Below are 10881 nucleotides of genomic sequence, written 5' to 3'. Positions count from 1 at the left end.
ATTCATTCCTATACTGCATTCAATTTAAGTAAAAGTCGATACACAAAGATGTCACAAAACTTATTTACTTCAACTCCGGTATTCAGATGCAATGCTACATTAAGCGATGAAAACATTAGTCCAGGTATGTTAATATTAAATAAATTTTCAACAAATTTAATTAACTTTTTGGTGTAGAACTTATTGACCGAAATTTTTTCACTTTTTCGAGCCAAAAACTCCAACCCTGGAAACCAAAAAAGTTAGTCTCAGACCAAACAAGTAATTTAATTCACTATTGTTTTTTGTACATTTGTAGTTCCGGAAAATACTCAAAATGAACTAAATAAAATCAAGCAAAAAATAGACGAACTTATGACAAAATTGGATGGTTAGAATCAATATTACCATTAGTATTGATTAAGTATAAAGTGTTTTCCTTACGACATTCATGCTAAACTATTTTCGTAAATTTTTAAAAAATTTTGTTAAACAAATTTGTGAATTTTTCTATATTTTGTAAAAAGTTTGAATTTGTTGTTATTTTAGAATTATTTTAACATATATAAAAATAATTTTAAATTAAGAATGAAAAACGGAGTGAATATCATAAGAAAACAAATTTATACTTAAATTTGTTAGTGACTGCACATAATTTTTTACATAAACATTTTTATTTTACAGCAGGCAAAATCTATTGCAGCCTTAATAAGCAGCCAGGCACAGAACAATTTGCTGATAAAGCAAGTGCTTAATAAAGTGGAGAAGAAAACAAGATTCCCAGTTTGCGACGTAATGCAACTCACGGAAATTGAAGATGATGTTTCCTAAAATAAAGATATATACGTAAGTCTAAAGTCTTACCAACATATATGTATCTATATAAATTCATTATCAGCAACTAAATCGGTGTATCAGGTGTCTATTATAAAAACATTATTGGATCAATTGGAGTTACAAACGGAATGAAAAAATTTCTCAGCGATAGCGTCATGGTGCAGTTAAATTATGATGGACTGCAAGACAAGGTGGCATTCAAGAAGTCTGAGTGCCTAAATAATGCCATATATGGTAAATTTTACTTTTCCGCAATTAATAAGTAATTGTTTTGATACACTTTGTTTATTTTTTTAGAAGCAATGCAAGTGGAAGGTTTCACTAAAGGCGATTATGAGCGGGAGCTCAAAAGAGCTTTCAAGATGGGTAAAAACCGATATCACAAAGCGGGCTCTTTGAAAAAGCAAAAAGATAAACAAATATAATAAATTAAAGTATAAAAACAATTAATTTAAGTAACATTGACATTATTTTTAAATGTAAAATCTTAATTATAGTAATTTGCACTGAAATGGATTTCTTTATTCTTTCTAATTGAATTAAAAAATATAAAACTATAAGATATTTATTTCGGATTCATTTTAGTAGGAAATGCGTACAACTCATCGATTCGTATACCCAGGTATGTGAGCCGGTAATGCTTATAACTGATGTCTTCAGATATATAGCTTGGTAATGCGTACAGCTGATCGATTTGTGTCCCTGGGTATGTGAGTTGATCTGTTCTGAAATTCCTAGGACATCTCTGTGTTAAAATTCAGCAATGAATTCAGCAGTAAGACCCTCACTTTGGCTCTTACCAACTCATACACTACCTATTACCTTTTGCTAGTGGGTACTAGCTGACCCGGCAAACGTTGTTTTGCCATGTATATTATTTTTAGGAAACATTTTTTTAGTTCAATAAAAATAACTATCTACTACTAAGTGTGCGGGGATGTACTTATAATAGAAAGCATTATAAACAATGAAAGTATGCTTTATTTAAGTTAATAAATCAATCCTTATTAAAGTAACGAATATATTTTAAATTACAATTTTTGATAGCTTTCTAAATATCAAAAATAATTATTCATATTATCCTATCAATTATGGCAATTGAAAAAAAAAATAATCTCTCAGTGCAATAGAGTGTACAATATTCTTGATTAGTCCGTCTTTAGCCAACACAAACAAACTGGAGGGTTTTCCCATGCGAGAACATGCCACACATAGTTGTTCGTGGGAAAAGCATGGTGTTTCCAAATCTAAGCCACATACAGACAATGTCTGGCCTTGTGACTTATTGATCGTCACAGCGAATGTCAATCTAATGGGGAATTGAGTGCGTTTGAATTCAATTGGCACATCTGTAGTAATCATAGGGATTCGTGGCAGCAACACATTTTCGCCTTGAAACTTGCCATTCAAGATGACGGCTTCAATGACGTTTTTCATTAATTTTTTAATGACTAACCGTGTGCCATTACACAGCCGTGTTGGGTTTAAATTGTGAATCAGAATAATCGGAGATCCAACCTTCAATTGTAAATGATGTGGTGGCATGCCTGACAAATCCAATGAATTTAAAAACTCAATTGAATAATTCACAGTCTCGTTGGTATCGCAAACTGCATCGATAGATTTGTTGACACCAAGTCCCCAGGCAACAATTTTTGAATCTTTAAATTTAACCCATTGACGTCCACATTTTTAGCTGCCAAAATCGCTCTTTCTGCCAGCCACTTATGATTTGCATATTGTGTGTGTACGTCGGGAAATATGTGATCGATGAGAGTATTTGCGAGTCGATGATTGTGCAGAAGTCCGTCTGTAATTTGATGCATCCAGTATTTTCATGTACATCAACTTTCCCATCACCAATATCTAACAGTTGTTTAGAGAAATTTTCGACGGATGGATCCTGAAGCATTTGAACGCGCATGTTCACCGTCAGTTGTACTTTTTCAACATTACTCCATAGTCGCGATGATTTTAAGCAAGCATTAATTTTATCAGCGTACGTTGAACGTGGAATAACGGGAAGTGTTTGTCTAAAATCACCAGAAAGGAGTAACAAAGTGCCGCCAAATAGTTTATCATTGTTTTTTATATCCTTTAATGTCCTATCTAATGCTTCAAGCGAATGTTTGTGTGCCATAGTGCATTCATCCCAAATAAAAATTTTACATTGTTTCAGCACTATGACTATAGACGATTGTTTTTTTATGTTGCACACTGCATCTGGATTATTTTGAATGTTCAACGGCAGCTTAAATGCTGAATGAGCTGTTCTGCCTCCATCTAATAAAGTTGCTGCAATGCCAGAAGATGCAACGGCCAATGCGATGTCATTTTTTGATCGTATCTCGGCCAGAAGTAATGAAATAAGGAATGTTTTGCCAGTTCCACCTGGCGCATCCAAAAAACAAGAATCCTCCTTGTCCTGCCGAAACTGCCAGCAAGATGCGCTCGTAAATAATTTTTGAAGTTATACTTCTTATACGACGCGATTTGCGATAGATTCTGGTAGCGCAACCTTCCATATAAAAGTAACGCAAAGTTGCGCAACCTCGCTCCATCCATATGAATGTAACGCAACCTTGTCTGCGAAGATGTGCGAACAGCAAGCGAAGCGGTGACAATCGGCGATCGTTTGTTCGTTTCTTTCGGCACAGCTCGGCCGACACAACAACACAACACAATGTTCCATGCTTATGCTGTTGTTGTTTTAGTAGAACAATGTTTCAATTTTTGGTTGGTGACATATTCACAAGTGTGCGCATATGTATGTTTGTATGCTTGTGCATTATTGAAGTTATACTTCTTTTTCTTTCGTTTGTCTTTCATTTCTGCGAATTCTCAACTATTTTACGTATGTTTTGGTTGAAATACTCTGCGTTGGCCTTTCAGAATCACACAGAATCATTTCTGTGGTTTTTGAAACTGACCCACGAGGACGAGGTATATGGTTTTATCTGGGAGCGTGAGATTTAAGAAAATCGCTCGCTTACAAGGGATAAAATGACTTCTGAGTGGCGATTTTAATGAATAAATTCACAGAATCATTTCTGTGCTTTTGGAAATCTATACTATTAAATATTTTTTTCTTACTAATAGAAAATAAATTTATCACAGCAATATACATAAACATATACATAATATTGCTGTGATAATTTTAATTTCTATTAGTAAGCAAAAAATTAAAAATAAATTTATTAAGACTATACTTCTCAGGGCATCACAGCAATGTTATGTATATGTATATACATATTATGCATATGTATTGCTGTGATAAATTTATTAAGAAAGCAAATGTTCTACAAAGTATGTATATTTCTATACTTAAACAAAATTATTAGAACCATCGTATGTTTCTTGCATTCATAACCAAAACATACTTAAGTCAGCGCAACCTAAGTGTCAATGGTGGTGTTGGTGGTAAGCGCTTGGAAGGTCAAGAAACACAGGTCCCAGGTTCGAATCCCGACAGAATAAATTTTTAATTTTTTGTTTTTAACATCGTTTACTATAAAAATAAATATTTTTCTTTATTTTAATTTCTATTAGTAAGAAAAATATTTATTTGTATAGTATACGATGTTAAAAGGCATACATCTTCTATCTTATCTTGTGTATCTGCACATGCTCATATGAGTGTATGTATACGCATGTGCGCGCATTGACTTGTATGTTCATACATTCATATATACTTACTAGCAAATACCCGGCGTACTTTGTTACGCCGCAAAAACTGAAACGATGAGGGTATTGGAAAGAATTTAATGTAGTTTAAAATGCAAATAAAAGAATACCTTTATTCGTACATGTAAACACACATACATGAGTATAATGTGTAACTTATGTTAGACTTACAAATATTTACTACCCATATTTGAATTAATTGCAAACACTTTTAAATTCATTAACGTTATAAATAATTTGTTTATTAAATTTTTTTTACAGAAAAATTAAAAATAGATAACGAAAAGGTAACAATTCAAAAGTCTTACTTAAAATAAATAGGATTGTATAGAGTAAATATTAATTCAAGATATGAAATAAGGTATACTATAATTGATGTATTGTGGAACAATAACCAAAAAGGATATATTTTAATTATTAAAAAATTTAGTGAATACAACATTTTTTGTTTTATTTCCATTGCCAGAAATGAGAACAGTTTGTTTTGCGGGGAACCAATTCGTGACAGAGCCACATATAATTGACCGTGAGAAAATACTTCGTTTCGAAGATCTATGCCAACAGTATTAAATGTTTGCCCTTGGGACTTATTAATGGTAATCGCAAAACACGTCTTAACGGGGAACTGTACTCTTTTGAAACTAAATGGAAGATCTGTAGGTATCATTGGTATCCAAGGGATCATTTTGCTTTCGCCTGCTGCAGGTTCGGTTAAAATGTTTGCTTGAATGATATTAGGCATCAAGTGCGTTATCTTCAGTCGAGTGCCATTACATAAATTGGGAGGCTTAAGATTTCGTAGAAGGATTATTGGCGTACCAATTTTAAGTTCTAGTTGAAATGGAGGTAGTCCCGAGGGATTAAGAGAGTTAAGAAACTCCGTTGGATAGTGAACAACGTCTCCTTCATCTGTCACTGTGTCAAAAGAATTGTAAATTTTATATTCTGATAATATTCTTTGACAAACGGCTTTGTTGATTTCGTCTGCATCGGAATTCGTCAAAGTAATTATAGCTCACTCATATAACCACTTAGAATCTTTGTGGTGCAAATTAATAATATCTGGATACACGTTATCAATAAGTTGGTCAACTGTTCTAACACAGGTTCCTGCAATATCTGGCATTATTACATAACCGTCTTTGGTGACAGATTTGCAACCGTTACCTATTTTAAGTAGGAACTCTGCAAACCGATTGGATGGTCCAGCTCCACTAAGATTTATTCGCATATTGGCAGTCAATTTAAATTTTGGAGTTGTGTTCGGCGCTGGCAATAAACTCCCAATAACGTGGTAAACTTGTTCATGTATTTTAAACGTTGGCATGAAATTACCCTTCCTAATTTCATTACCACCAAACGAAGTCACAACCATTGCATTTTCTTATACTTTTTTTAAGTGACAGGACGACTGATGCTCACCTGTAAGCAGCGCTTTGATTGTCAGCGAAGGCTCACCTATATGTCTCACTTACATGTCTTTTGCTACAACACATACTTGGTGCATCTTTCACCCACTTTTTAGCCTTACAAAAATTGCAAATGCCATTCATTCGACCAATGAATAAAAGGGAATGGTCCAAATAATTACAATCCTGTCTATAGTTAAACGCTGATTTGGAAGCAATCGCCCCTTGTCTATTCTGCATCATTTGCAACCTTACATTCTCTACGCCAGGGATGGGCACATTAGCCCTCAGTGGCATTTTGCCCGTGCGGGCACGAGTGCACATTTTGAGGGCTAGGTGAGGGGATCATCGCGGGCAAACATGAAGAGGGAAGTGAGAGCAACGTTTTACCACTCCATATTTACAAATGAGAGCAACGTATTTGCCACCACCATTGACTGATCTATCACATGTACAGTGGTGTGAACAAAATAGAAACAACCATAAGGTGTTGTGAAGTTTTAAAATATGCTGTTTTCTTATTAAATAAAATTGTTTTTAGATACATAACATCACATATATATATTTTTTCCTAACAGTGATTAAAATTTCCCACCATGCAAAGGTAAATAAAAACAAATTTTAATGCGAAACTCTAAACTCTGCAAATTATGTTTACCCCTTTTTGTTCACACAACTGTACAATTCCGATATGAGGTAAACTTCCACCCTTAAATTTGTGTACAATGTCAGTATTGCCGCAACCACTCTGCGATGAACATCAAGTTACGGAGGAATGTAATTCATTTTTTTCGCAATTTTTCTCAACTTGTTATGCCCTTCTCTCCGTAAACTGATATTCCCCTCATCTAGCCCCCGTGCGCACTTTGCTAACTTTGCGGGCTAAAAATGTGCCCATCCCTGATATAAGCGATTTTATATAATTAGTATAGATATAGAGTATAGATAATTAGTATAGATGTACATGCATACATACGGCAATTTATGCGAGCATTTGATTGTGCTGTTTCACTTGTTCAGCGATCATTTATATATGCAAACTTTTTTGCTTTGTACTTTACTTCAATAAGTTATGTAGTAAAAGATGCGAGAGATGGAAGAGAGAGAGTGCATACATATGTATGTACTTTACTTCATTACGTTAAGCTGGAAAAGATGCGCAGAGATGGAAGTGAGAGAGAGTGCGTGCCGCAAACGATAAAGGGCACACGCACACACACAAAGCGCGCTTCGCTGTAGACTGGGTTTGGTGAACTAAAAACCTTATGCTTGCAATATTTTTGGTTTTTCAAAAACTTCATCCCGAAAAAAAAAGGATTTGATTTCGGAAAATTAAAAAAATAAGTATGCCACTCGCGAGCCTAGAGCAAATGCTTTATTTAAAAAAAAAAATTATAAAAATCGCTTCAGAACTTTAGGAGATTAGCCGTTACAAACATTTTTCATATAAGCGATTTTATATAATTAGTATAGATATGTACATATATTTGCATACATTGCCGAACAAATAAATCACAAGCATACAAACATACATATGCGTACACATATGAATATGTCACCAACAAAAAATTGATCTTCACTAGTCAATCCGGCAGCCAAATTGGCGAAAAACAAAAGAGAGATGATTACGCTGCATATTCTCTTCCGCAACGAAGAGACGGAACTACTTTCTGAGTCAAAATTCATTCATTTAGACTTTGCTTTATTCGTCATTTTATGTGCATAATAAATTTACAAAATGTGAATTTAAGTTTTCTAGTTTTCTTTCATACAAAATGATATGCATTTCTGAATATCACTAAGAAGTATAACTTCATCCGCGCGTAGGGACTCCACGCACCTTTTTTGTTCACCATTTAGTAGTGGAACATTGCGACTAACAATGCCTGCCATTTCTACAGTATCGTACTGTAGTTCACGATTGAAATCTGTGTTGAGTAAATCAGATGCACTTCGATTCGGTGAGCTCATACCGAAATGACTGATTAGCAAATTCGCAATAGCAATGCAAAGATCCTCGATAGCAATCAATGCTTCATTGTACATTGCATCACTGAATGATATCGTTAGGTCATTGCATCTTGTACGATGTCGATATATTGTCATCAGTCATTGAATCTTTGTGATTATCCCACAACATTTGTGCTCGGGCAGGGAAACATGTAGTCAGTACTACAGCAAATAGTAGACGAATTTGTGATCCTGTGCAGTTTAATGTTGCTTCAGCAAGCGTACTGTCCCAATGATTGTCGTCTTCTAGCAAGCCTAGAGCAAGGCATGCATCTTTATACGTAGGATACTGTTGTCCATCTACCTTACGTATATCTTGAAATGACAATGGCCCGGTGACATTAACCAAAAATAGTCGCAGGTAAAAGCACTCAGTCTGCCTTGGATTGACTGTATATACACGACCCAAAGTATTTGATTTAAATAAACCTGGGTGCGCATCAACTGGTGTCCCTTGCTTGCGGGGTATCCATTTTCTTTTTTGACCCCATGTAAAATACCGTGGAACTTCAGAGTAGAGAAGTGTTTGTGCGAAGGCACCAAAAGCATCCGCACGATTGCACAGTTCAAAAAATTCGGTCAGCGTAGTTTTTGGTGGATTAATAGCACGATCAAGCACTTTATCGTTCGTGAAATATACGCGCTGGCCGTTTTCAAGGTGGACAGATAAATGGATAACTGCTGGATCCCGTTCATGAATTGGGAAACCGAAAATACGCCAGACAGCTTCATTGGAACTAACATACCGACCAATTTGGTAATTCATAATTTCATCATTTTGATTCAACGGAGGAGAATGTACATTAGTATTTTCAATTCTAAATACAGCCATATCACTCCCTTTATTCACATATTTGCAAATATATTTGATACTCTTCACCGAACTGCATGACTCAACATTAATATGAGTATTGAATGTTTTGCTCAGCAGAGGTGAATATGGTACCACCCAACGATTGTCAATGTCGATGTCTGCGTTGCTGATAGTTTTAATGAAATATTGTCCGCCATTTTCGGTACTTCTTCGACGATATATTGGATATCCGTCAACATGTGTGACCGTATCATTAGTAAAATCTTTAGGAAGAATCTCTGCAGAAATCAAACTTTCGATGTTTTCCGCACCTATTTTGTCGACCAACCAAATTAAAATGTGAGCATGAGGTATTTGCCACTCAACTGAATACATCCAACAACATGTGGAGCCAAATACATGCAATTTTGTAATAAAGTTGATTAAAGACTTTAATTTTTGAAGTTATACTTCTTATACGACGCCGGAAAAGGTTGCGATAGATTCTGGTTGCATAACCTTCCATATGAATGTAACGCAACCTTGTCTGCGAAGATGTTCGAGCAGCCAGCGAAGCGCTGACAATCGGCGATCGTTTGTTCGTTTCTTTCGGCACAGCTCGACTTTTCTACCAACAACACAATGTTGCCATGCTTATGCTGTTGTTGTTTTTGTTTTCGTAGAACAATGTTTCAATTTTGTTTATGTATGCTTGTTCATTATTGAAGTTATACTTCTTTTTCTTTTCGTTTGTTCTGCGAATTCTCAACTATTTTGTGTGACTTTCAATTGAAATACTCTGCGTTGGCCTTTCAAAATTAACACTTCACAGAATCATTTCTGTGGTTTTGAAAAACGACCCACGATGACGAGGTATATCGTTTTATCTGGGAGCGTGAGATTTAAGGAATTCATTTCTAATTTTGTCTTGTGGCATATTAGAAATGTTTCTTCGAAAATCGCTCGCTTACAACGGATAAAACGACTTCTGAGTGGCGATTTTAAGGAATAAATTCCTTTTGGTTGAAATACTCTGCGTTGGCCGTTAAAAAGTTAAGACTATACTTCTCAGGGCATCACAGCAATGTTATGTATATGCATATTGCTGTGATAAATTTATTGCGAAAGCAAATGTTCTACAAAGTATGTATATTTCTATACTTAAACAAAATTATTAGAACCATCGTATGTTTCTTGCACGCATAACCAAATCATACTTAAGTCAGCGCAACCTAAGTGTCAATGGTGGTGTTGGTGGTAAGCGCCTAGAATGTCACGATGTGAACACTGGTTCGAATTTAACAGAGTTTGTTTTTAAATTTGCTGTGAATAATTTTACATTTTACATATTAGTGGCATCACCACTCTTCCTCATCTCTCTATCTTCTATTATAACTGTCCCGTGTTTCAAAAGGAGGGAAAACAGTACAATATTATCGTGAATACTGAGCACGAAAGAAAGCAGAGCGGGAAAAGGAGAAATTGGAAATGATAGCTGGCAGCCAACCGAGGAAGAGGAAAACAGCTGAGGAATATCAGAGAGCGCGTAAAAAAGATTCAACGTCTGCTGTTTAATCAATCTCTGCGGGAGCATCTATAACTACTGATGAATCAACAATCGTCAATTCACCGATAACTGCTGGGCTTTCAACGCGTGTTGATGGATTACAAAAGATATATGGTTACGCTTCATATTCCCTTCCGCAACGAAGAGACAGAACTTCTTTCCGAATTAAAATTCCTTCATTTAGACTTTGCTTTATAAAATGTGCATAATAAAATTATAAAATGTGAATTTAAGTTTTCTTTCATAGAAAATGTTATGCATTTCTGAACACCGCTTAGAAGTATAACTTCTTCCGCGCGTAGGGACTCCACGCACCTTTTTTTATTTAAACACACGTGCTGTGATATCATGACGATGTATTGCATTTTGTCCTGCTAATAGCAACAATGTAATTTCCTGCCATTTTGGATTACATGTAAAAATGATGAAAAGACACGGTCGTCCATATTCATGCACGAAAGTTATGGCATCCTGAATGTATTCTTGCATGTGACGTGGACTACCTACGTACGATGATGGTAAGATAACAGAGTTACCGATTTCGGCAGTCAGCATTGTTCGCAACAGCATCTCGTAAGTGAATATATTCTTCCGTACGCACC

At 35.3% G+C, this 10881-nt stretch overlaps 2 pseudogenes; both read left to right on the top strand.

Annotated features, from left to right (window-relative positions):
* The first annotated feature begins 3705 nt into the window (after positions 1–3705).
* On the top strand, positions 3706–3835 carry LOC125779847 (small nucleolar RNA U3; annotated as a pseudogene).
* A 5692-nt stretch (positions 3836–9527) lies between these two features.
* LOC125779915 (small nucleolar RNA U3) lies at positions 9528–9709 on the top strand (annotated as a pseudogene).
* Positions 9710–10881: the final 1172 nt, after the last annotated feature.

The sequence above is a fragment of the Bactrocera dorsalis genome, chromosome 6, assembly GCF_023373825.1.
Source record: "Bactrocera dorsalis isolate Fly_Bdor chromosome 6, ASM2337382v1, whole genome shotgun sequence".
In the NCBI taxonomy this organism is placed as follows: Eukaryota; Metazoa; Arthropoda; class Insecta; order Diptera; family Tephritidae; genus Bactrocera; species Bactrocera dorsalis.
Note: the sequence above shows the minus strand (reverse complement) of the source record. Positions and strands in the feature narration are given on the sequence as shown.